This window comes from Lynx rufus, unplaced genomic scaffold (assembly GCF_022079265.1).
Source record: "Lynx rufus isolate CCGP_SWC_20201006 ecotype Redwood Valley unplaced genomic scaffold, mLynRuf1.p SCAF_5, whole genome shotgun sequence".
In the NCBI taxonomy this organism is placed as follows: domain Eukaryota; kingdom Metazoa; phylum Chordata; class Mammalia; order Carnivora; family Felidae; genus Lynx; species Lynx rufus.
In genome coordinates, this window is record NW_025814867.1 from 107,635,471 (window position 1) to 107,662,739 (window position 27,269).

The following is a 27,269-nucleotide window of genomic DNA, read 5'->3' on the forward strand; positions in this document are numbered from 1 at the left end:
GTGGTTATCAATTTTATTACTTATTTCAAAGAACAAGCTCCTGGTTTCATTGATCTGTTCTACTGGCATTTTTTTTTCTGGTTTCTATAACCATTTATTTCTTCTCTAATCATTATTATTTCCCTTCTTCTGCTGGATTTAGGCCTCATTTATTGTTCCTTTTCTAGCTCTTTTAGGTGTAAAGTTTGATTGTGTATTTGAGATTTTTCTTGCTTCTTAAGGTAGGCCTGTATTGCTATATAGTTCCCTCTTGTGACTGCTTTTGGTGCATCCCAAAGATTTTGGACTGTATGTTTCCATTCTCCTTTGTTTCCATGCATTTTAAAATTTCTTCTTTAATTTCCTGGTTAACCTATTCATTCTTTAGTAGGATGTTCTTTAACGTCCAGGTAGTTGTGGTATTTCCATTTTTTTCTTGTGGTTGACTTCATGTTTCATACTGTTGTGCTCTGAAATTATGCATGGTATGATCTCGATCATTTTGTATTTGTTGAGGGCTGACTTGTGACCCAATATGTGATCTATTCTGGAGAATGTCCCATGGGCACTTGAAAAGAACATATATTCTGCTCCTTATGATGGAATGTTCTGAATATATCTATTAAGTCTGTCTGTTCCAGTGTGTCATTCAAAGGCATTGTTTCCTTGTTGATTTTCTGCTTAAGTGATCTGTCCATTAGTGTAAGTGGGGTGTTGAATTCCCCTACTATTATTGCATTATTATCAATGAGTTTCTTTATGTTTGTTATTGTTTTATATATAACAATATAAATTGTTGGGTGCTTCCTTGGGGGCATAAGTATTTATAATGGTTTTATCTTCTTGTTGGACACACCCCTTTATTACGATAAGTGCCATCTCATCTCTTGTTACAGTCTTTGGTTAAAATCTAGTTTGTCTGAAATAAGTATGGCTACTCTGGCTTTCTTTTGACATCCATTAGCATGATAAATTGCTCTCCATCCTCTTACTTTTAAGCTGCAGGTGTTGTTAGGTTAAAAATGAGTCTCTTGTAGGCAGCGCATAGATAGGTCTTGGATTTTTTTTAGTCCATTCTGACACCCTATGTCTTTTGATTAGAGCAGTTGGTCCATTTACATTCAGTGTAATTATTGATAGGTATGAAGTTAGTTCCATTTTATTACTTGTTTTGTTGTTGTTTCTGGAGATTTTCTCATTTCCTTTCTAGTCTTTGTCACTTTTGGTCTTCCTTTACCACTCAAAGTATCCCCTTTAATATTTCTTGCAAGGCTGATTTAGTGATCACAAACTCCTTTAGTTTTTGTTTGTCCAGGAAATTCTTTATCTCTCCTCCTATTCTGAATGACAACCTTGCTGAATAGAAAATTCTTGGCAACATATTTTTCCCATTTAGTACATTGAATATATCATACCACCCCTTGCTGGCCTGCCAAATTTCTGTGGAGAGATTTGCTGCTAACCTTCGTCTTCCCTTGTATGTTAGGCACTTCTTTTTTTCTTGCTATTGTTAGGAGTGTTTCTTTATCTCAATGTTTTGTAAATTTAACTACAGTATGTCTTGGTGTTGGCCTGGTTTTGTTGATTTTGATGGCGTTCTCTGTGCCTCCTGGAGTTGGATGCCTGTTTCCTTCCCCCAGATTATGCTAGAACTGATACATGAATTTAGTTAAGTCACAGGAAAGAAAATCAATGTACAGGAGTCTGTTGTAATTCTATGAGGTGCCTTGGTGGCTTAGTCAGTTTAGTGTCCAACTTCGGTTCAGGTCATGATCTAAGGGTTCGTGGGTTGAAGTTTTCATTGGGCTCCATGCTGACAGTGTGGAGCCTGCTTGGGATTCTCTCTGTCTCCCTCTCTCTCTACCCTTCTGCCCTTGCACTTATTTTCTCTAAAATAAATAAACTAAAAAAAAAAAAGAAAAATCTGTTGCAATTCTATATACCAATAATGAAGCAGCAGAAATGAAATAAAGAAATCATAAGAAACCTAGGAATAAAACTAACCAAAGAGGTAAAAGATCTGTACTCTGGAAACTATAGAACACTTATGAAAGAAATTAAAGGTGACATAAAAAAATGGAAAAGACATTCCATGCTCATGGATTGGAAGAAAAATATTGTTAAAATAACCTATACTACCCAAAGTTATTTACACATTTAATGCCATCCCTTTCAAACTACCACCAGCATTTTTCAGAGCTAAAACAAACAATCCTAAAATTTGTATGTAACCACAAAAGACCCTGAATAGCCAAAAAAAATCTTGAAAAAGAAAAGCAGAGGTAGAGGCATCACAATTTCAGATTTCATGTTACATTACAAAGCTGTAGTGATCAAAACACTATGGTACTAGCACAAAAACAGACACACAGATCAATGGAACAGAAAAGAAAATTCAGAAATAGGCTCAATTAATCTTTGACAAAGCAGGAAAGAATATCCAATGGAAGAAAGATAATGCCTTTAACAAATGCTATTGGGAAAACTGGACAGCAACATGCAAAAGAATAATAGTGGACCACTTTCTTACACCCCACACAAAAATGAATTCAAAGTGGATGAAAGACCAAAATGTGAGACAGGAAATCATCAGAACCCTACAGAACACAAGGAAGAGCCTCTTTGGCATCAGCCATAGCGTCTTCTTACTAGAGATGTCTCTTGAGGCAAGGAAGACAAAAGCAAAAATGAACTACTGGGACTTATCAAGATAAAAACCTTCTGTACAGCAAGGAAAAGAATCTACAAAACTGAAAGGCAACCCTCAGAATGGGAATAGATATTTGCAAAAGATATATCTGATAAAGGGTTAGTATCCAAAAATCTATAAAGAACTTATTAAACCCAACACCCAAAATACAAATAATCCAGTTAAGGAACGGACAGAAGACATGAGTAGACATTTTCCGAAGAAGACACCCAGAAGACTAACAGACACATGAAAAGATGCTCAACGTCACTCATCATCAGAGAAATACAAATCAAAACTACAGTGAGATATCACCTTATGCCTGTCAGAATGACTAAAGTCAACTACACTGGAAACAATAGGTGTTGACAAGTATGTGGAGAAAAGGGAACCCTCTTACACTGTTGGTGGGAATGCAAACTGGTGCAGTCTCTCTGGAAAATAGTATGGAGGTTCCTCAAATAATTAAAAAAGGGGTGGCTGGGTGGCTTAGTCGGTTAGCAGCCAACTCTTGATTTCGAGTTAGGTCATGGTCTTATGGTTGAAGAGCCTGAACAGCCTGAATCAGGCTCTGTGCTGAAGCACAGTGCCTGCTTGGGATTCTCTCTCTCCCTCTCTGCTTCTACCCCTGCTCGTGCCCTCTTCCTCTCTCAAAAATAAATAAAGATAAAAATCTACAGATAAAAAAGTTAAAAATAGAACTACCCTATGACTCAGCAATTGCACTACTAGGTATTTACCCAAAGGATACAAAAATACTGATTTGAAGGGGCACATGCATATCGATGTTTATAGCAGCATTATGGAAAGAGCCAAATGTACATTGACCATTGACTACTGAATAGATAAAGAGTATGTGGATATATATGTATATACACACACACACACACATACATATATATACATACACACACACACACACACACACACATATATCCCATTACTCAGAGATAAAAAAGAATGAAATCTTGTCATTTGCAATGACGTAGCTGGAACTAGAGTGTATTATGCTAAGTGGAATAAGTCAATCAGAGGACAAATGCCGTATGATTTCATATGTGGAATTTAAGAAATGAAAGAGATGAACATAGGGAAAGGAAAAAAAGAGAGAGAGGCAAACCATAAAACAGAGTCCTAACTACAGAGAACAAATTGAGGGTTGCTGAAGGGGAGGTGGGTGGGGGGATGGGTAAAATGCGTGATTGGTATTAAGGAAATCACTTGTGATGAGCACTGGATGTTATACTGAAGTGATGAATCACTAAATTCTACTCCTGAAACAAATATTACACTATATGTTAACTAGAACTTAAATTTAAAAAATTCTATTTATTTTTATTTTTTTTAATGTTTATTTATTTTTGAGAGAGAGAGACAGAGCATGAGCAGGGGAGGGGCAGAGGGAGTGGGAGACACAAAATCTGAAGCAGGCTCCAGGCTCTGAGTTGTCAGCACAGAGCCTGAAGGGGCTCAAACTCAAGATCAGTGAGATCATGACCTGAGCTGAAGTCAGACACTTAACCGACTGAGCTACTCAGGTGCCCCCAAACACATTATATTTAAAAGAAGGAAAATAATTTAAAAAAATAAAAATGTATGACTTTCACTAACCAAAAAAAAAAAAAGTATTTTATAGTCAAATTTTCAGGACATAATAATTATACTATAGGCAGTATTTTAATGTATCTTGGAAATACATAAACATAAATGCAGCTAGGAACAAGTAATGAATGCTCAAATTTGGGATTTTCTTGAACTCTACTACTTGTATATTTGCAAAAATAGTTTATCAATCGCAAAGTTTCATATAAACGAGCAGTTGACTCTTAGATTGAGCCAAATATAAAATAGTTAGGAAACTTTAATTTTCAGTGTTGTGATACTTTTTTTTCCACTAGAATGGAATCAGTTTTCAGTTATCTTGTATTCTCATAAGAATTCTGAAACATGTGGATTCAAATCTCTTGTGAATATGGGGATTTTATTGTATTAATGTATAGATTATAAATGGAAGCTTGAGAAACAATTCAATTTCACATGTAAATGCTCTTTTTTTTCCATTCTTAGAGTGTGCATAGATTTTGTAACGAATGTCTAATATTTCATTGGGTAAGAAAATTATTTGATAATTGTTTCTTACTATCTGGGAAGGACAGTCCTTGCCTTTTTCCATCTTATTTTTAAGTAATTCAAATGTGCTCAATCCACCTATTGGGATATAAAATATAGATACCATGACTCTGATCAAATATACACATGTGCTGGATCTTTTTAAAGACACAATAGGAAATATGATTGCATAAAATAAAAATTTAAAAATAAAGTAAAGTAAAAGTAAACAAAGTTTGGTCGTATGAAGAAAATTAAACTTAACCATTATATAGTGTGCAAGTAAGTAAAAATGAGAATAGGAAAGATATTTTAATTGAAAATGAAAGATTATACTGAATAACCAAAGTCACCCTCTCTGATGATGCTTTTCTCTCAAGTTTATCCAAATTAAACTGACTTTTAGCACATCAAGGGAGTAACTGATTACACTATACTTCCCTTTCAAACTAGATTGCCAATACAATACTGCATAGAAGCCCAGAATCTGCTAAAAACAAATAAATTTTGAAATTTAATCTTATCAAATAATACAATTCCTGTTACTACAACATTTAACTATTCCTTTCCATGAGTTTTAAAATTATAATCAGAGGGGCGCCTGGGTGGCTCAGTCGGTTAAGCGGCCGACTTTAGCTCAGGTCATGATCTCGCGGTCCATGAGTTCGAGCCCCGCGTCAGGCTCTGTGCTGACAGCTCAGAGCCTGGAACCTGTTTCGGATTCTGTGTCTCCCTCTCTCTGACCCTCCCCGTTCATGCTCTGTCTCTCTCTGTCTCAAAAATAAATAAACGTTAAAAAAAATTTAAAAATAGATCGGAAGATGGCGGCGTAGGAGGACGCTGGGCTCACCGCGCGTCCTGCTGATCACTTAGATTCCACCTACACCTGCCTAAATAACCCAGAAAACCGCCAGAGGATTAGCAGAACAGAGTCACCGGACCCAAGTGCAGACGAGAGGCCCACGGAAGAGGGTAGGAAGGGCGGCGAGGCGGTGCGCGCTCCACGGACTGGCGGGAGGGAGCCGGGGCGGAGGGGCGGCTCGCCGGCCAAGCAGAGCCCCCGAGTCCGGCTTGCAAAAGCGGAGGGGCCTGACGGACTGTGTTCCGACAGCAAGCGCGACTTAGCATCTGGGAGGTCATAAGTTAACAGCTCTGCTCAGAAAGCGGGAAGGCTGGAGGATAAAGGGAGGGTGAGCTGCGGAGCCCCCGGACGACAGAGCTCAGTTTGGCGGGGAACAAAGGCGCTCTCCAGCGCCATCTCCCCCGCCCATCCCCCAGCCAAAATCCCAAAGGGAACCGGCTCCGGCCAGGGAAATTGCTCGCTCCGCGCGAACACCCAACTCTGTGCTTCTGCGGAGCCAAACCTCCGGCAGCGATCTGACTCCCTCCGGCTGCACAGGGCCCCTCCTGAAGTGGATCACCTAAGGAGAAGCGAGCTAAGCCTGCCCCTCCTGCCGCCGTGCACCTTGCCTTCCCACCCCAGCTAATACGCCAGATCCCCAGCATCACAAGCCTGGCAGTGTGCAAGTAGCCCAGACGGGCCACGCCACCCCACAGTGAATCCCGCCCCTAGGAGAGGGGAAGAGAAGGCACACACCAGTCTGACTGTGGCCCCAGCGGTGGGCTGGGGGCAGACATCAGGTCGGACTGCGGCCCCGCCCACCAACTCCAGTTATACACCACAGCACAGGGGAAGTGCCCTGCAGGCCCTCACCACACCAGGGACTATCCAAAATGACCAAGCGGAAGAATTCCCCCCAGAAGAATCTCCAGGAAATAACAACAGCTAATGAGCTGATCAAAAAGGATTTAAATAATATAACAGAAAGTGAATTTAGAATAATAGTCATAAAATTAATCGCTGGGCTGGAAAACAGCATACAGGACAGCAGAGAATCTCTTGCTACAGACATCAGGGGACTAATGAACAGTCACGAGGAGCTGAAAAACGCTTTAAAGGAAATGGAAAACAAAATGCAAACCGCCACAGCTCGGATGGAAGAGGCAGAGGAGAGAATAGGTGAACTAGAAGATAAAGTTATGGAAAAAGAGGAAGCTGAGAAAAAGAGAGATAAAAAAATCCAGGAGTATGAGGGGAAAATTAGAGAACTAAGTGATACACTAAAAAGAAATAATTTACGCATAATTGGTATCCCAGAGGAGGAAGAGAGAGGGAAAGGTGCTGAAGGGGTACTTGAAGAAATCATAGCTGAGAACTTCCCTGAACTGGGGAAGGAAAAAGGCATTGAAATCCAAGAGGCTCAGAGAACTCCCTTCAGACGTAACTTGAATCGATCTTCTGCACGACATATCATAGTGAAACTGGCAAAATACAAGGATAAAGAGAAAATTCTGAAAGCAGCAAGGGGTAAACGTGCCCTCACATATAAAGGGAGACCTATAAGACTCGTGACTGATCTCTCTTTTGAAACTTGGCAGGCCAGAAAGAATTGGCACGAGATTTTCAGGGTGCTAGACAGCAAAAATATGCAGCCAAGAATCCTTTATCCAGCAAGTCTGTCATTTAGAATAGAAGGAGAGATAAAGGTCTTCCCAAACAAACAAAAACTGAAGGAATTTGTCACCACTAAACCAGCCCTACAAGAGATCCTAAGGGGGACCCTGTGAGACAAAGTACCAGAGACATCACTACAAGCATAAAACATACAGACATCACAATGACTCTAAACCCGTATCTTTCTATAATAACACTGAATGTAAATGGATTAAATGCGCCAACCAAAAGACATAGGGTATCAGAATGGATAAAAAAACAAGACCCATCTATTTGCTGTCTACAAGAGACTCATTTTAGACCTGAGGACACCTTTAGATTGAGAGTGAGGGGATGGAGAACTATTTATCATGCTACTGGAAGCCAGAAGAAAGCTGGAGTAGCCATACTTATATCAGACAAACTAGACTTTAAATTAAAGGCTGTAACAAGAGATGAAGAAGGACATTATATAATAGTTACAGGGTCTATCCATCAGGAAGAGCTAACAATTATAAATGTCTATGCGCCGAATACCGGAGCCCCCAAATATATAAAACAATTACTCATAAACATAAGCAACCTTATTGATAAGAATGTGGTAATTGCTGGGGACTTTAACACCCCACTTACAGAAATGGATAGATCATCTAGACACACGGTCAATAAAGAAACAAGGGCCCTGAATGAGACACTGGATCAGATGGACTTGACAGATATATTTAGAACTCTGCATCCCAAAGCAACAGAATATACTTTCTTCTCGAGTGCACATGGAACATTCTCCAAGATAGATCATATACTGGGTCACAAATCAGCCCTTCATAAGTTTACAAGAATTGAAATTATACCATGCATACTTTCAGACCACAATGCTATGAAGCTTGAAGTCAACCACAGGAAAAAGTCTGGAAAACCTCCAAAAGCATGGAGGTTAAAGAACACCCTACTCACGAATGAGTGGGTCAACCAGGCAATTAGAGAAGAAATCAAAAAATATATGGAAACAAACGAAAATGAAAATACAACAATCCAAACGCTTTGGGACGCAGCGAAGGCAGTCCTGAGAGGAAAATACATCGCAATCCAGGCCTATCTCAAGAAACAAGAAAAATCCCAAATACAAAATCTAACAGCACACCTAAAGGAAATAGAAGCAGAACAGCAAAGGCAGCCTAAACCCAGCAGAAGAAGAGAAATAATAAAGATCAGAGCAGAAATAAACAATATAGAATCTAAAAAAACTGTAGAGCAGATCAACGAAACCAAGAGTTGGTTTTTTGAAAAAATAAACAAAATTGACAAACCTCTAGCCAGGCTTCTCAAAAAGAAAAGGGAGATGACCCAAATAGATAAAATCATGAATGAAAATGGAATTATTACAACCAATCCCTCAGAGATACAAACAATTATCAGGGAATACTATGAAAAATTATATGCCAACAAATTGGACAACCTGGAAGAAATGGACAAATTCCTGAACACCCACACTCTTCCAAAACTCAATCAGGAGGAAATAGAAAGCTTGAACAGACCCATAACCAGCGAAGAAATTGAATCGGTTATCAAAAATCTCCCAACAAATAAGAGTCCAGGACCAGATGGCTTCCCAGGGGAGTTCTACCAGACGTTTAAAGCAGAGATAATACCTATCCTTCTCAAGCTATTCCAAGAAATAGAAAGGGAAGGAAAACTTCCAGACTCATTCTATGAAGCCAGTATTACTTTGATTCCTAAACCAGACAGAGACCCAGTAAAAAAAGAGAACTACAGGCCAATATCCCTGATGAATATGGATGCCAAAATTCTCAATAAGATACTAGCAAATCGAATTCAACAGCATATAAAAAGAATTATTCACCATGATCAAGTGGGATTCATTCCTGGGATGCAGGGCTGGTTCAACATTCGCAAATCAATCAACGTGATACATCACATTAACAAAAAAAAAGAGAAGAACCATATGATCCTGTCAATCGATGCAGAAAAGGCCTTTGATAAAATCCAGCACCCTTTCTTAATAAAAACCCTTGAGAAAGTCGGGATAGAAGGAACATACTTAAAGATCATAAAAGCCATTTATGAAAAGCCCACAGCTAACATCATCCTCAACGGGGAAAAACTGAGAGCTTTTTCCCTGAGATCAGGAACACGACAGGGATGCCCACTCTCACCGTTGTTATTTAACATAGTGCTGGAAGTTCTAGCATCAGCAATCAGACAACAAAAGGAAATCAAAGGCATCAAAATTGGCAAAGATGAAGTCAAGCTTTCGCTTTTTGCAGATGACATGATATTATACATGGAAAATCCGATAGACTCCACCAAAAGTCTGCTAGAACTGATACATGAATTCAGCAAAGTTGCAGGATACAAAATCAATGTACAGAAATCAGTTGCATTCTTATACACTAACAATGAAGCAACAGAAAGACAAATAAAGAAACTGATCCCATTCACAATTGCACCAAAAAGCATAAAATACCTAGGAATAAATCTAACCAAAGATGTAAAGGATCTGTATGCTGAAAATTATAGAAAGCTTATGAAGGTAATTGAAGAAGATTTAAAGAAATGGAAAGACATTCCCTGCTCATGGATTGGAAAAATAAATATTGTCAAAATGTCAATACTACCCAAAGCTATCTACACATTCAATGCAATCCCAATCAAAATTGCACCAGCATTCTTCTCGAAACTAGAACAAGCAATCCTAAAATTCATATGGAACCACAAAAGGCCCCGAATAGCCAAAGGAATTTTGAAGAAGAAGACCAAAGCAGGAGGCATCACAATCCCAGACTTCAGCCTCTACTACAAAGCTGTCATCATCAAGACAGCATGGTATTGGCACAAAAACAGACACACAGACCAATGGAATAGAATAGAAACCCCAGAACTAGACCCACAAACATATGGCCAACTCATCTTTGACAAAGCAGGAAAGAACATCCAATGGAAAAAAGACAGCCTCTTTAACAAATGGTGCTGGGAGAACTGGACAGCAACATGCAGAAGGTTGAAACTAGACCACTTTCTCACACCATTTACAAAAATAAACTCAAAATGGATAAAGGACCTAAATGTGAGACAGGAAACCATCAGAACCTTAGAGGAGAAAGCAGGAAAAGACCTCTCTGACCTCAGCCGTAGCAATCTCTTACTCGACACATCCCCAAAGGCAAGGGAATTAAAAGCAAAAGTGAATTACTGGGACCTTATGAAGATAAAAAGCTTCTGCACAGCAAAGGAAACAACCAACAAAACTAAAAGACAACCAACGGAATGGGAAAAGATATTTGCAAATGACATATCGGACAAAGGGCTAGTATCTAAAATCTATAAAGAGCTCACCAAACTCCACACCCGAAAAACAAATAACCCAGTGAAGAAATGGGCAGAAAACATGAATAGACACTTCTCTAAAGAAGACATCCAGATGGCCAACAGGCACATGAAAAGATGTTCAGCGTCGCTCCTTATCAGGGAAATACAAATCAAAACCACACTCAGGTATCACCTCACGCCAGTCAGAGTGGCCAAAATGAACAAATCAGGAGACTATAGATGCTGGAGAGGATGTGGAGAAACGGGAACCCTCTTGCACTGTTGGTGGGAATGCAAATTGGTGCAGCCGCTCTGGAAAACAGTGTGGAGGTTCCTCAGAAAATTAAAAATAGACCTACCCTATGACCCAGCAATAGCACTGCTAGGAATCTACCCAAGGGATACAGGAGTACTGATGCATAGGGGCACTTGTACCCCAATGTTCATAGCAGCACTCTCAACAATAGCCAAATTATGGAAAGAGCCTAAATGTCCATCAACTGATGAATGGATAAAGAAATTGTGGTTTATATACACAATGGAATACTACGTGGCAATGAGAAAAAATGAAATATGGCCTTTTGTAGCAACGTGGATGGAACTGGAGAGTGTGATGCTAAGTGAAATAAGCCATACAGAGAAAGACAGATACCATATGGTTTCACTCTTATGTGGATCCTGAGAAACTCAACAGGAACCCATGGGGGAGGGGAAGGGAGAAAAAAAAAAAAAGACGTTAGAGTGGGAGAGAGCCAAAGCATAAGAGACTGTTAAAAACTGAGAACAAACTGAGGGTTGATGGGGGGTGGGAGGGAGGGGCGGGTGGGTGATGGGTATTGAGGAGGGCACCTTTTGGGATGAGCACTGGGTGTTGTATGGAAACCAATTTGTCAATAAACTTCATAAAAAAAAAAAAAAAAAAAAAAATTTAAAAATAAAAAATAAAAAAAATAAAATTATAATCAGAGACGTATGTAAATTACATAAATTAAAAATAATTCTACAAGTGATTTATAGTTTCTTTAGATAGGAATCTTACTGTGCAAATTCATCTATCTGAAATATTTTATAGGTGCTACATTTATGTAGCATCATAGGGACATAATGCTGCCTAAAAAGTCTTATGCTAGAAAAAGGGAGCAGATAGAATCATTAAGTTCTTATTACAAGGTAACTTGACTTTAATTTCTGCAAGTGGAATTATCAACAAAAGTGTGTTTCAGTTATTCAGTAAAAAGGGAAATGCTATAAAACAAAATTACAAAAACTAAAAGTAAAATTAAGTGTCTTAGAAAACTGGAAAGAATCAATACAGCACATTAGTCAGAACCAGGTGTCATGTTGAGAAATGCTGAGAGTCAGTTGAGAGGAGAGTGGCTATCACAATAATCAAATTAGAAATTAGAAATAATAAAGAAACTGCTATACACTGATCAACACATGTTGTACTAACTCCACAGTTACTCCACAGTAATTATAATAGATAACTTCCATTTAATAGTTTAACTACTATAATTTGGGAACACTGGAACTCTTCATGTATTTTCTTTTTTTTTTTAATTTTTTTTAACGTTTTATTTATTTTTGAGACAGGGAGAGACAGAGCATGAACAGGGGAGGATCAGAGAGAGGGAGACACAGAATCACAAACAGGCTCCAGGCTCTGAGCTGTCAGCACAGAGCCTGACGCGGGGCTCGAACTCACGGACTGGGAGATCATGACCTGAGCCGAAGTCGGACGCTTAACCGACTGAGCCACCCAGGCGCCCCACTTCATGTATTTTCTAACAGGAATCATCACAATTTTTTACCTGCTTACTCTTCTCTTCACATATCTTTTTTGGTTCCCAGGTACCTTTACCATCCTCATCCTATTCATTCCTTACTTCTTGCACAGTTCACAAGGATGAATAAGTTGCTTTACTTATATAAGTATGATTGAACTGAATTATGCATAACGATAATTAACTGATTCATAATAGTTTAGTAAAATAAACTTTATTTTTAAGGAGGATAAAACAAATTCAGTTTAAGTTGTTGAGCACAGGCTACACCTGATCCTTTTTCTGTAGCCTTACAAGGTTATAAACAACATCATTTTTGTTTTACCTTCACCTGTGCTAAACATTCCTTTTATATGCTGGAGTTATATACATATGCAATTTAATGTATTTCTAAGAACATAAAATTTTAGAGTAAATTCTCTATAGTTTTGAAATGTTTTGGCTATATCTATACCTTTACATATAGATATGTATCTGATATTTTAGATTTTTGTGAGAAAATATAAATATTAACCTATTGGTTGCTTTAAAGATAACAGTAGCAAATAGGTGGAAGTTCTTAGAGATTTAATTGAGTGAATTAAGAGTTCCCCCATGAGTGACTAGAATCTGTTTTTTTTTTTTTATGAGGAGTTAGTGAGAACATGTCATAGAAAACCTAGTAGAAAAGCCAAAAGTAGGACAGAAATGAAAATTCAAGAGCTAAAATGCAGTTTTGCCAACAGTTAACATAGTGAACAGATTTGCCAATATTAACAAAGGTAAAACTGTCCTCATCCAAGCTCTATTTTAAAATTGAGGGCATTTGAATTAAAAACAAATAATAATTATGATTATCAATTTTCTTTACTTCTAGCCTCTTAGATTTGACTTAGAGGCCTAGGCCAGTTTCCCTTTCCAAAAGAATTTATTATTTAAACATACATGCACACACATACATGCACGCACACACTAATAAAAAAGAGGACAGGTTGAATGTATGTTGCCTATGAGACTTGCATGACCACAGAGGAGTGACAAATTCTATGAACCTTTAAGAATACCCCATTTTCAAAATATGATTTCCAATGAGGAGAAGAGAGAAGTTTGTCTCAAGTTCAGCCTCACTGCCACTACTTATTTCACAGGTTTGCACAAATTATGATGGAATAAATTGCTGCTAAGGAGGAATTTCTAAACCAGAGTAATCCTTTTAACAGCATTTACTTATTTCTATTACTTCAAGAAATTTGCCATTCTGGGTGTGCAGTGAGAAATTTATAGGCAAAAGTCAAAGCTTACAGTCAGAGAAATCAAAACAGAAAAGAAATATGACTTTTTTAAATCCCTGAATTAAACGAGAAGCTTGCAATAGATTAGGACCTTAAATTGCTAAATTATGAAATAGGTAATCAACTGTGATGAGCATAACTATTCTTCAGTAGAAACTTTTTAAATTAAAAAAATACACTGAAAATAAAACTTTCTGTTTTTGTACTTCTCCCATGGTTTTTAAGGGACTTACATAGTTACCAAAAACAAATTGATGCCTTTCCTTTAGTATATTCAAAATAAATATTCCTCTCAATTTATGCCAATGCGAAGGAACTCAAATATAGGATTAGAGAACTACTTTATTTTGCCTGAGTAACAGCAAATATTATCTATATAGTTTGTTTCTTTCCCAGATCAATTAAGTTTTCTTCCTATTTAAAAAAACAAAAAGAAAAACATTTTCTTTAAATGTAAATCTTTCACGTGATATACTGTATTTTAAAAAGTGGAACTGTGAATTTCTTTAAAAAATTTTTTTTAATGTTTATTTATTTTTGAGTGAGAGACAGAGTGCGAGCAAGGGAGGGGCAGAGCAAGAGGGAGACACAAAATTATGTACTGAGCCAGAGTTCGGCGCTTAACCAACTGAGCCACCCAGGTGCCCCTGGATTTCTTTTAATTTAGAGAAGGATTTTATAATGACTTCAGAGAATGGGAAATGGGCATTTAATACAAGTTGTTCTTTTTATTTTTGTTGAGGGGTAGTTGATCTAAGCTTGTTACCAATAGAAGGAAAAATAAATCATGTGTGAACAAATTTACTATTGTAAACTGCTTTCAATAATGTCATCGGAAACCTGAAAGGTTTCCAATGAAACAAATCAGAATACTTCTGCTACCAAACACCAATGAGCTCCATTATGTGACTATTGTTAATAACAGACAACTCAAACTGGTTTTATATACCATACTTACTGATGTAAGTAGGTATTTAAGCTCTTATTTCTAACACAATCTGCTAATATTTTAATCCATTTCAAAAACACGTACAGTATGTTACTCTCTTCTTAAATGTGAATGCTCTATCTTTAATTTCCTTTTCCAAATATTTCGTATTGTATCTGAAATGAGATCATGACATTACTGATCACTGATTTTTTAACTCATGAGTGGCAGATAGCAGCATATTTGTTATCTACTTGATTCTACTAATCAAGTATGTAACTACACACAGCTCCTGTAAGAGATTCTCATAAACATCTGCTGCATATCATACAAATCAATGCGTGTTTGCATTTCCCAAAAGGAAGTTGATAGATGAAATAAGTGTGTAGATATAAAGCTGGAATGAAGTGTTGAGTATGTTAGCTGAGCTTGTTGATTTTCTTTTTTGAAAATTAAAATTGAACAGTATACTCCTATTAAGTTAATCTTCTCTGAGCTTCCCTGTGATCTTATCTACTAAAACATTAAGTTTGTGTATTTCATATATATTTATTCATAGCATTTGCCTTATTTCACATTTCATAAGGAATATTAAAATTCCTTAAATATTTTCAAGTCCTACATACTTTTAAATATTCAGCATAACCACACTGCTTTGGAATTAGACCTTTTTTTGTGGGAAAGTAGAATTACTTGTTTCTTTGGTTTTTCTTGTGTTCAGTTTCTGGTTTTCATATACTTTTATTTTTATTTTTGTTTCTTTTAATGTATAGCTGGTATAAAACATTCGGGGCTGTCCCTTTTCATACTTGAATGATAGTGTTCCATTGTCTTCTTGCTCATATGGTTTCTGACAAGAAATCTGCCCTAATGCAGATTTGTAACACTCAGAATGCATCGAGTCTTTTTTCTATCAGTTTTCCAGATTTCCTTTCCTTCAGTGGTCTCCAGGAGGTTCAACATAATGTGTCTCTCTTTGGGTTATTATTTCTTCGTTTATATTTAACCTTCATTTTGTACTCTGAGCTTCTTGGATTTGTGGCTTCATGCCTTTTGGTTTTTAGAAAACTCTTGACTAGCATCTCTTCACATATTTACTTCTCACTGTTATCTCTTTTATCTCACCTAAGATTCCAATTATATGTATATTAGACTCTTTAATATCTTCTTAAAGTTCTTGGATGCTCTTTTATGTTTTCTTATTTTCATATTTCTTTTTCATTGTGTTAAGTTAAAGTTTTATCTTCAAGTTCTCTGGAATATCAAGTCTACTGATAATGTCATTGAAGACATTCTTCAAGGTCTTCATTACTTTTTAGAAACCATTACTTTTTAGAAACTTCTAGCATGTCATTTTGATTGTTACTTGTAGTTTCCATTTCTTTGCAGATATTCCCCATTGTTTTTGCATGTTGTCCATTCTTCCCAATATAGCCTTTGTCATATTAATCGTAGCTATTTTAAACTCCGCCTGAGAGTTCCAACATCTTGGTCATATATGAACTTCCTTCTATTGATTGTTTTGTCCATTTTATCCCTAGTGTTATTTCTTACATAGTATTTGTTGGATAGTATTTGGATAGAACAGGTTAAGACAGACTGAGCTAGGGTTTATGCCTCAAAATGAACATACTTATTTTTTTCCCAACATTGTTAGGGTATGGGTGACAGATATTGTATATGTCTAAGGTATATACCAACATATTTTAATACACATACACATTGTGAAATGATTCCCCCAATCAAACTAATGAAGCTACCATCACCCTACATATTTACCTTGTGTGTGTGTATGTGTTTGTGTGTATGTACTCGTGTGTGTGTGTGTGTGTGTGTGTGTGTGTGTGTGTGTTGAGAACAGTTAAGATCTACTCTCTCACCAAATTTTGAGTATACATTATTATTAATGATAGCCACCATCCTATACATTAGATCATCAGAATTAATTATGGGTGTACTTCTTTTGCTAGAACTTTAGTGTGGAAGTTTTTGTTAAGAGAGTTAGGAATCAAACTGTGTTTGTGTTTTATTGTTGTTATTATTAGAATCATTACACTACTGCCTTCAAATTCTTCAAGTGTTTCCCTTGCATTTTGTGGGGATGGGTTAATGGAAATTTTTGCTCAATGTTTCTATTCTTTTTTCATCTTGAAGTTATTCTAGTGATTTCTTTCCTCAAAGAGATTACTTCTCCAGGACGGTGTCCTTGCCCCCAGGTATAAACTGCTATTTATTACTGCCACTTGCTGGTCTACAGGTGGATGTAGTGGTGACATTCTCTGTCATCCTCTTTCAATTTCAGACTTAGGCTGTGTTTGTGTACTGGATCTCAAATTTAAGGCTTTCTCAGATCAGTATGTACTGATCTCTATGGTCTGGGATCTATGTGTAGCAGATTTTTTCCCCTATTTTTTATTCTCCCTGCACTGGGAATTTTTTCCTTTTTAATGGTTGTTTACCATGAGAGAGCTAGTCCAGTATTATTATTCTGTCATAACCAGTAGTTAAAGTTGGAAATAACTGTCCAGAGTCCAAGTGAGTCAAACAACATTTGAGCATATGGATATATTATCTTATTTGAGCAAACCTGCAAATGTGTGTGTGTGTGTGTGTGTGTGTGTGTTTTGATCAAAAAAAAATGCACCACATAAAAATCACATAGTAAGAATGGTTAAAATTGAGAGTAAATAAAAACTATGGAAAGAATGCCAAGGTTGTAAAGTTTAGTGCATGTAAATATTTGCAGTCTGTCTTAGGGGTTTGGTCTGCTTTGTCATTCCACCGCATAAACTATGAGGAAAATAACTTTTATTAAATTTTTATTATATTCAAGGTACCATAAGAAGTGATTTACATAACTATTCATTTACTATTTATGAAAGCATGTTGGATTTTCCCTAAGCCATGTAATGGCATAGTATTTTTAGACCCGGGCGTATGAATCTGCACTAATGTTTGAATTATCTCTTCCTTGAGGCTGTGAACAGCCAGCCAGCTCCCCATCATCACTGAAGTCATTGCAAGAAATCTATTACATCTTGGTGTCCTGTTAACTTTCACCCTTGGTTATTTTCTTTGTGAGGGTGAAGACCTTTGCTCTTTTAATCCATCCTAGGAATTCATATTTTCTGGGTATTTGATCTTTTGGTTTTTAGAACTATTTTTAAAAGATCAGTTTCCCAGTTGAAACATTGTACAGTGAAATGGATTGTCCTTTAGATAGAAAAAAAGAGGGTAGAGAATAAGTAGGGTGGAACATTTGTTCCTCTTAATCAAGGGAAGATTAATGTATCCCAAACTGAGGTCTGTTTCATAGTATGTTAATCACCACTCTGTTTGCAGTGGTAAAACTTGAGTTAATTCTGCATGTTTTATAGATCTGTTTCAAGTCTCTTTATGTTTAGCTATTAATTTATATGCTTCAATACTATGCTTGGTTTCTTCAGTTTTTCATTATTTATGACTGACAAATTTTAAGAATTTTAGGGGAAAAACTTAATGGAACCTCTAAAAACATCTTCTTTATTCAAAGTTTTAAAGTCAGGATCTATCACATACATGCTTTGCTGAAAACGTGAATCTACAGTACATTGATATTCTCTGAAAACATAGCTTAGCACATCCTTCTAAGCTATGAGTCACTTTGTGAAGCAGAGATATATTTAGTTTTAATATTTCAAACTGAACTAATATGCATTAGTAAAGCGATTTAGGAGTGCTACCTTAGTTGGAAAGGTTACTGTGATTCTTTTTGATTGATTCAAATTGTAATGATGCATAGCATTTAGCAGATGACCCAGGAGTATACTGTTATTTTTTAAGTGATGCTCTAATTTATGTCACACTTCATGGGAATGTACTTGTTGACCTGTTTTTACCATTTCTTAGAAGAAATAAAATATGTTAATGTTCAGCTGGATATATAAATAGATTTTACTCTCTTGACATTTCATACTTACCATGGTTTTTACATGACATCTTTCACACAAATACTTCAAAATTTAGTAAGTAGCACCTAAGTTGGGTATATTAGTTGAATTTCTGCAATGTTAGAATTAGTAGGAATAGAATCAAATGTCCAAGTGCAGAATTATAATGGAATCATGAAACTATGGGTGTACCTTTGTAAACCATTAATACATAAAGATGAAATCAGTTATGATTTCAGAATCAGCAATAAAAAAGTAAACCTAAATATTTTCTCAAATGATCAAGTTATAGGTATGTTCACATTAAATGTGAAGAAATATAGAGATAAGTTTAATTAATCCAAAAGACCTAAAGTGGGTGCTTTTGTTTTGAAAATGAAAAGGGGCATTTGCGATGAGTCATTGAATTCTACTTCTGAAACCGATATTGCACTGTATATTAACTAACAAAAATATTTAAAAATTTATAAATAAAAATAATTTTTAAAAAGGGGCATTTTGTTTTTTTCTTGATTTTATTTTTGAAAGATATTTTAATATATTGGTGTGTTCTGAAATACAAGCTACTCCATATTTATTAGATTGATGTTGGAGGAATCAGGGCTTAAAAATAAAATATATTCCAGTGGAAGAAGTAAGATCTAAGACAAAAAGTTATCACTCAATCAAGAGTGTCCAAATTTTTTACAAATTTGCCTTCTGATGGTTATTTCTACATGTATATCTGGGAGACCATTCATTATCTGTTCCCCAAGTATAATTTCTTTCTGGTAATTAGAAGTTAATTTATTCATTCATTCATCATTCACTTATTGCACAAACACTTATAATGAAATATTTACTCGTTTCAAAACAAATGCAACAGAATGATGTTTTCCTTTCTTCATTCTCATAAACATCTCCCACTCTCCTCCTCCAGCCTTCCACATATATATATATTTTAGCAAATATGTCTCCAGGTGGGAGAATATTCCAGAACAAAAATTTCATGTCCATTCCATTCCTCCACACATGTCCCATTGCAGAAGGTAAGAGCTATATAACAGTATAGCAAATTGGAAAGATGACGTGAAGAAGAATAATTTTCAAAGAGCAGAATACTTGATGTGGGCAGGGAGAATATAGATATTGCATACTAGGTTAATTTTTGGAGAAAGGTTTAAAGAAGAAAGATTACCTTTCATGGCTTATGGAAACAATTTTGAAAATGTAGACCTGGAAATATTTGTTTCTCTTTGTTTCTGATTGATGGAGGTCCTCTGAATACTCAGTGAAAATAGGCTGAGGAAATCTAGGTGGGAGGGGCAGACAGATTCTCTCTTCCCTGAACCCAGTATGCTGACCCCAAGCAAGCAGACTGATTTCAGCTCAAAGGTTGTGTGGCTGTCCTAGAGAATATTTTATTGTATTTCTGGAAGGAGCAAAGAGAGATAATTTGATCCTTTCAAATCCTCTGTGCTAGCAAACCTAGATAAATTTAAATATGGCCTCTGCTTATACAACTTAATCTGACCCATCACAGCAGACAAATTCGGTATAATCAGAACATTTAATAAAGAAACAGCTCATTTCTAGCATCTGTACCTGATGCAATCACTTTCTGTTTTCAGGGACAAGCACACCAAGACCCAAATGCACACAGTTCCCCCGTTGACATCATAAAAAGGAATTTCTCCTGAACCTGTCATCTTGGAAAGGATATAACAGAGTAAGAACCTCAAATCTGAGTGAAAATTTACCCAAAATAGGATGAGGTTTTAAACATAAGTATCTGAAATAAATGATCAACTTAAACATTAAATGGGTGTTCAGTGTTAACTCAAAATCATCTAAAATTTTCTTACAGATATATTTCTGCAAATATAAGTTTGTTACTATAAATTTTATGCCCACTGCATATTTTTTTAGTATGATCACTAAGCTAAATTCTAAAATTAAAAAAAAAATAAATAAAAAAGCATACTGTATCAGTCAGCTAGGACTGCCATAACAAACTATGACAGACTGTATGGTTTGAACAACAAAACTCTATTTTCTTAGGGCACCTGGGTGGCTCAGTCGGTTAAGCGTCCAACTTCAGCTCAGGTCATGATCTCACAGTTTGTGAATTTGAGCCCCACGTCGGGCTCTGGCTGACAGCTCAGAGCCTGGAGCCTGCTTCAGATTCTGTGTCTCCCCTCTCTCTGCTCCTTCCCCTGCTCATGCTCTCCCTTTCTGTCTCTCAAAAATAAATAAACGTTAAAAACACTAAAAAGAAATCTATTGTCTCACAGCTCTGAAGTCTGAACTCCCAGACCAAGACAGATTTGGTTTCTCCTGAGGCTTGTCTCCATAGCTTGCAGATGGCCACTTTCTTGCTGTGTCCTCGTGTGATCTTTCCTCTGCATGTGTGTGCTCTGGTGTCTTCCCCTTCCTATAAAGGAGGGAAGCCTGGTGAGTTTGGGCCCACCCTTGTGGTTTTATTTAACCTTAGTTAAGGACTCCTTAAAGGCCCAATCTCCAAATGCAGTCACAGATAGGGATTCAACATAAGAATTTGACAGGGGAGAGGGGGCTTGAGGCGGAATACAATTCAGTCCATAACATCCTAATTTTAAAAGTGTAATGGGAGAGATTAATGTTATAGGCAGAATAATGGCCCCACAAGGATGTCCACATCTGAATCCTCAGAACCTGTTAATATGTTACCTTACGTAGCAAGAAAGACTTTATAAGTGGGATTAAGTTAAAAGATATTGAGAGAGGGGAGTATTGTTGATTCTCCAGATGGGTCCAATGTAATCTCAAGTTGATTTTAAGAGGGACAGAGGAAGATCAGAGTCAGAAAAGGAGATGAGATGACAGAAGCTAAGGCCAAGTTATGCACAACCATGAGCCAAGAGACGCAGGCAGCCTCCAGAAACTTATAAGGCAGGGGAACTAATGCTCTCATAAAGGTTCTAAAATCAGTGCATCCCTGAAGGCTCATTCTAGACTTCTCATCTCCAGAATTATAATACAGTTGTGCTGTTATAAGAAGCCATTAATTTGGGGCGCCTGGGTGGCTCAGTCAGTTAAGCGTCCAACTTGGCTCAGGTCATGATCTCATGGTTCTTGGGTTTGAGCCCTGCCTCAGGCTTTGTGCTGACAGCTCAGAGCCTGAAGCCTGTTTCAGATTCTGTCTCAGTCTCTCTCTGCCCCTCTCCCACTCACTCTTGATCTCTCTCTCTCTCTTTCAAATATAAATAAACATTAAAAAAAAGCACCACTAATTTGTGGTACTTTGTTACAGTAGCAGTAGGAAACTGATGTAGTTGACTTAGAAACAATAATGGTAATACATTTTGATAAATGTTATAATAAGGGAAATGGATAATAAATTGGTTGCAGAAGAAAAATAAATAAATAAAAAGCTTTGCAGAGAGGGTGATCCTTGGGCTGAATCTTAAAATATGACTCAAATTTAGCTAAGGAAATACAGGGAGGAAGGACACTTTAGAACTTCTTAGGTAGGAAAGAAAGTGATTTCAGAAGAATATTGAGGGGGACCTGGGTGGCTCAGTTAGTTAAGCATCCGACTTGGGCTCAGGTCATGATCTCATGGTTTGTGAGTTGGAGCCCCACATCCAACTCGGAGCCTGGAGCCTGCTTCAGATTCTATGTCTCCCTCTCTCTCTGACCCTCCCCCACTTGTGCTTTGTCTCTCAAAAATAAATAAACGTTAAAAAAAAGTTTTGATAACACTGAGATACAAGGAAAGGGTTATGGACTCTATCAGCAATTTTAGAAGTGCATGTCTATAGAGAATTAGAATCAAAATTCTCAAATCATATTGGATTATGTGTAGAAAGTCTTTTAAAGTTTCTCTTTCTTTGGGCCTGATTGGAATTGTGTGTGAATTACATATTATTATAGGTGGTCTCACATCTTGTTATAATAGATACTGCCTCCTGGAAAAGCAGCTATTAGAAGCCAGTTTTTGACTTCTCTAGACATGGGACTGTGTAGACTCTAAGCAATGGGTTAAAATACCATTGTAGGAGCTTTAATATCAGGTAACACAATTTAAAAACTTCTACATATTGTGAGGTTTCCTTGAATGCCTTTTTTAAAAAATAGCAATGTAGAAGATTCTTTCAAAAGGCATTTTTGAGACCTACTAAATAATACTTTTAAACACTCAGATGTTTTGTTAACTGGGAGAGAAATACTGATAAACAAAAGAAATTAAAAAAAATAACATAAATTTGGAATGATTTTTATAACATTATTACATAAAATTAAGTTGATACAAGTTTTAATATACATCTGTTTCCTTGAATCTAAGGCACATTTTAACATCCCTGAAATTGGGGTATAAAGATATATAAGAATTGGGATGCCTGGGTGGCTCAGTCGGTTAAGTGTCTGACTTCGGCTCAGGTCATGATCTTACGGTTTGTGACTTCAAGCCCCAGGTGGGATTCTGTGCTGTCAGCTCAGAGCCTGGAGCCTGCTTCGGATTCTGTGTCTGCCTGTCTCTCTCTGCTCCACCCCACTCACACTCAGTCTCTGTCTCTCTCTCTCTCAAAAATAAATAAACATTAAAAAAAGATATATAAGAATAATAAATTGTGTGGCAATTATAATTGGCATTTTAAAAAATTTCACATGGGTAAAAAAATATAATTGCAACTTACATTCAATGAAGAGAGTAGCCCATTTCATCTTGCTTTGGTAACAAATATAAAAATAATAAAAGCAAATTTCATAAAAATACATAAAGCACTGATTCTGAGGACAGTCTTTACAGATGAATAAAATAACATTGCCGATGAATAATGTGTGCATTCATAGAATAAATGTAGTGTCGCAAAGTGACGACACTCCTGCATGTATGCCGAATCCCCAAAGATCTATATCAATAATAAAAACTGAAGCTTACTAATAATGGGGGGGGGCAAGAATCAGCCACGAGGGAAAGTGCAATATTTGCACTCTTGTTTCTATTTATTATTATTTTTGTCCTAGATTAATCGTAAAGAACAAACTAAAAAGGACACCATGTTCAATCATTTTGCCTTAAAAACGAAGAGCTTCAGATGCACATAAATAATCCTGGAGAACATTTTTCACCCACTAGCAAAATTAAGACAAAAACTTGGTTCACTGGACTCAGTTTCCTGTTCCACTCCATCACAGCTGTGCTTTTTCCACTCTACCAGGTGACAGCTTCAATCTGTCAGTATTTGCTGTGGTGTAGAGATTCAGATGAACAGTGTGACTGAGAAGAAAAAGTAGTTAATGAGGAACACACTAAGGTCTTTTAAACTGAGTTCACAAAGTCAAGGAAGCTAACAAAGGCTTTAAGATTATTTTCTGTGGGTTGTAGCATCATTTCTGTCCCTTTTCAAATATTACCAACAGTAAGCAAAAAAAAAAAAAAGGTACCAAATATATACTTAAAATAATAATTTACTTTAAGCGATTTATTCTACTCTGCAAGTGCAATGTCAGTTGATGAATACTTCCCCTTGATCATATTTCAGAGTTTGTAATCAGACTTTGAGAAGTCATTATACCTTCTCAAACAAGTATCCATTTCATTATGTCCACACTGTATGCAGTGCAATGAACAATAACATTAATATTACATTTTCTAGCATATTAGAGTTAACAAACATTTTTAAGTACATTATTGTATTTAATTTTCACCAAAGTAATGTCAGATGTCAGGACAGATATTATGACACTCATACATTACAAAGAAAGTCTGATTCCCAACTAATATTGATTAAATTTTTTTTATTCTTATGACGAGATCTTTTAAAATGTACTGTCAGCAACTTTCAACTATGAAGTATTATTAACTATAGTTGTCATGCTGTAAAAAAAAAATCTGTAACTAGGTATGGTGATGGATGTTAACTAAACTTTTTGAGGTGATTATTTTGCAATATATACAAATATCAAATCATTAAATTGTACACCTGAAACTAGTATAATGTTGTGTATTAATCACACCTCAATAAAACAAATTAAAAAATTCTATTATATATATATTTGCATATTTGTGTGTACACATATTTGCATATGCATATATGCATATATTTGCATATTTGTGTGTGTACATATATATGTATACACACACATACATATGACTTAGCACAGTGACAACTATCTAGCTTTTTATAGGAGGTGAATATTTCATTTCTTAAGATATCTCAATTTTCAGTGGTGGATATAAAATTATATATATCCACATATTATAAAATTTCCAACTATTCTACATTCTTGTCAATACTTAGCAATCATTTACATTTTGCTATTGTAGTATGCATATAGTGGTATCTAATTATAAGTTTTACTTGCATTTTTTTAATGGAAATGCTGTTAAACATCTTTTCATGTGTTTATTTGCAATCCATATATCTTCGTATGTAAAGTATTCATTCAAATATTTTGCCCATTTTAATTTTTTTTTTCAGTTAAAGATATACCAATAACATATTAGTATTAACTTATTAAGATAGGCTAGATAGATAGATTCTGCAAGTCCTTTATCAGATACATTATTTGAAAATATTTTCTCCCTTTAGATTGTCTTTATTTATTTAATTTATTTTTTTGACAATGCTTTTGAAGAACAAAGGTTTTTATTTAGAAAAAAATCATTTATAAATCTTTTGTTTTTATTCTTGGTATTTTGGGGGACATATATAGGAAATCCATGCCTATGCTCTACACACAAGGATTTCTTATGTTTTCTTCTAGTAGTTTTATAGTTTAGCCATTTGATTTAGGACTGTGATGCATTTTATGTTCATTTTTGCACATGGTGGATTAAATTTGATCTTTAATTTTTCCATGTGGATATAGAGCTTTTCCACCTCCATTTACTGAAAATACCATTCTTTCCCCTATGGAATTACTTTGAGAACTTTGTCAGAAATCAGCTGACCGTGTATAAATCTGTATCTGAACTCTGTTGTATTGACCTATGTATCTATACTTAGGCCCATGGCCCATTTTCTTGATTACAGTACCTTTCCAATAATTACAGAAATGAGATATTGTAAGTCCTCTGGCTTGATATTCTTTTGAAAAACTTATGTGAGCTATTCTAGTCCATTTAAGTTTTTATTTCTATAAAAGAACGAACTGAAACTTTAATAGGAATTGCCTTGAGTTTATAGATTCATTTGGGAAAATTGCCACTTCACCAAAATTACTATTAGCAATAATTGTGTAATTTTAAATGTACAGGTCTTGCATGTCATTTGTTAAAATTATAAGATTATTTATTGTTGTTGTTGTTGTTGTTTGGTGTTGAGTTGTATAAGTTCTTTATATATTTTGCATATTAACCCTTTATCATTAGCAAATATCTTCTCCCATTCAATTGGTTGCCTTTTAGTTTAGTTGATTGTTCCCTCATTGTGAAAAAGCTTTTTAATTTGGTATACTCCTAATAGTTTATCTTTGCTTGTGTTTCCCTTGTCTGGGAGACATATCCAGAAAATGTTGCTAAAGACAGATGTCCAAGAAATTACTGCCTATGTTTTCTTTAAGGGGTTTTATGGTTTCAGGTGTCACATTTAGGTCTTTAATCAATTTTGAGTTTATTTTTGTGTATGGTGTAAGAAAGTAATCCAGTTTCATTCTTTTGCATGTACCTGTCCAGTTTTCCCAACATCATTTATTGAAGAGACTGTCTTTTCACTGTTGTATATTCTTGTCTCCTTTGTAGTAATTGACCACATAAGTGTGGGTTTAAAAATTGGCAGAGGACCTGAATAGGCATTTTCCAAAGAAGACATACAGACGGCCAACAGACACCAAAAAGATGCTCAATATCAGTAATCATCAAGGAAATGCAAATTAAAACCACAATGAGATATCACCTCACACTAGTCAGAATGGATAGTGTCAAAAAGACAATCAAGGGGCGCCTGGGTGGCGCAGTCGGTTAAGCGTCCGACTTCAGCCAGGTCACGATCTCGCGGCCGTGAGTTCGAGCCCCGCGTCAGGCTCTGGGCTGATGGCTCAGAGCCTGGAGCCTGTTTCCGATTCTGTGTCTCCCTCTCTCTCTGCCCCTCCCCCGTTCATGCTCTGTCTCTCTCTGTCGCAAAAATAAATAAAAACGTTGAAAAAAAAAAAAAGACAATCAATAAGAGGTGTTGGCGAGAATGTGGAGAAAAAGGAACCCTTGTGCATTGTTGGTGGGAATGTAAATTGGTGCAACTACTGTGGAAAATAGTATGGAAGTACCTCAAAAAAAATTAAAAATAGAAACCTCATACAACCCAGGGATTCCACTTCTGGGTATTTATTCAAAGAAAGCAAAAAACACTAATTCAAAAAGATATATGCATTCCTATGTTTACTGCAGCGTCATTTACAACAGCCAAGATATGAAAGTAGCCCAAGTGTCCATCAATAGATGAATGGATAAATAAGATGTACACACACACACACATATACACACAATGGAATATTACTCAGCTATACAAAAAGAATGAGATCTTGCCATCTATGACAACATGGTTGGATCTAGAAAGTATTATGCTAAGTGAAATAAATCATAAATAGAAATACAAATACTATATGATATCACTTATGTGTGGAATCTAAAAACACAAAATAAACAAATAAAGACACAGATTCATAAGTACAGAGAACAAACTGGGGTTGCCAGAGGGGAGGATGGTGGTTAGATGGTTGAAATAGGTGAAGGTCATTGGGAGATACAGGCTTCTGGTCATGGAATGAATGAATCATGGGAAGGAAAGGTATAGCAT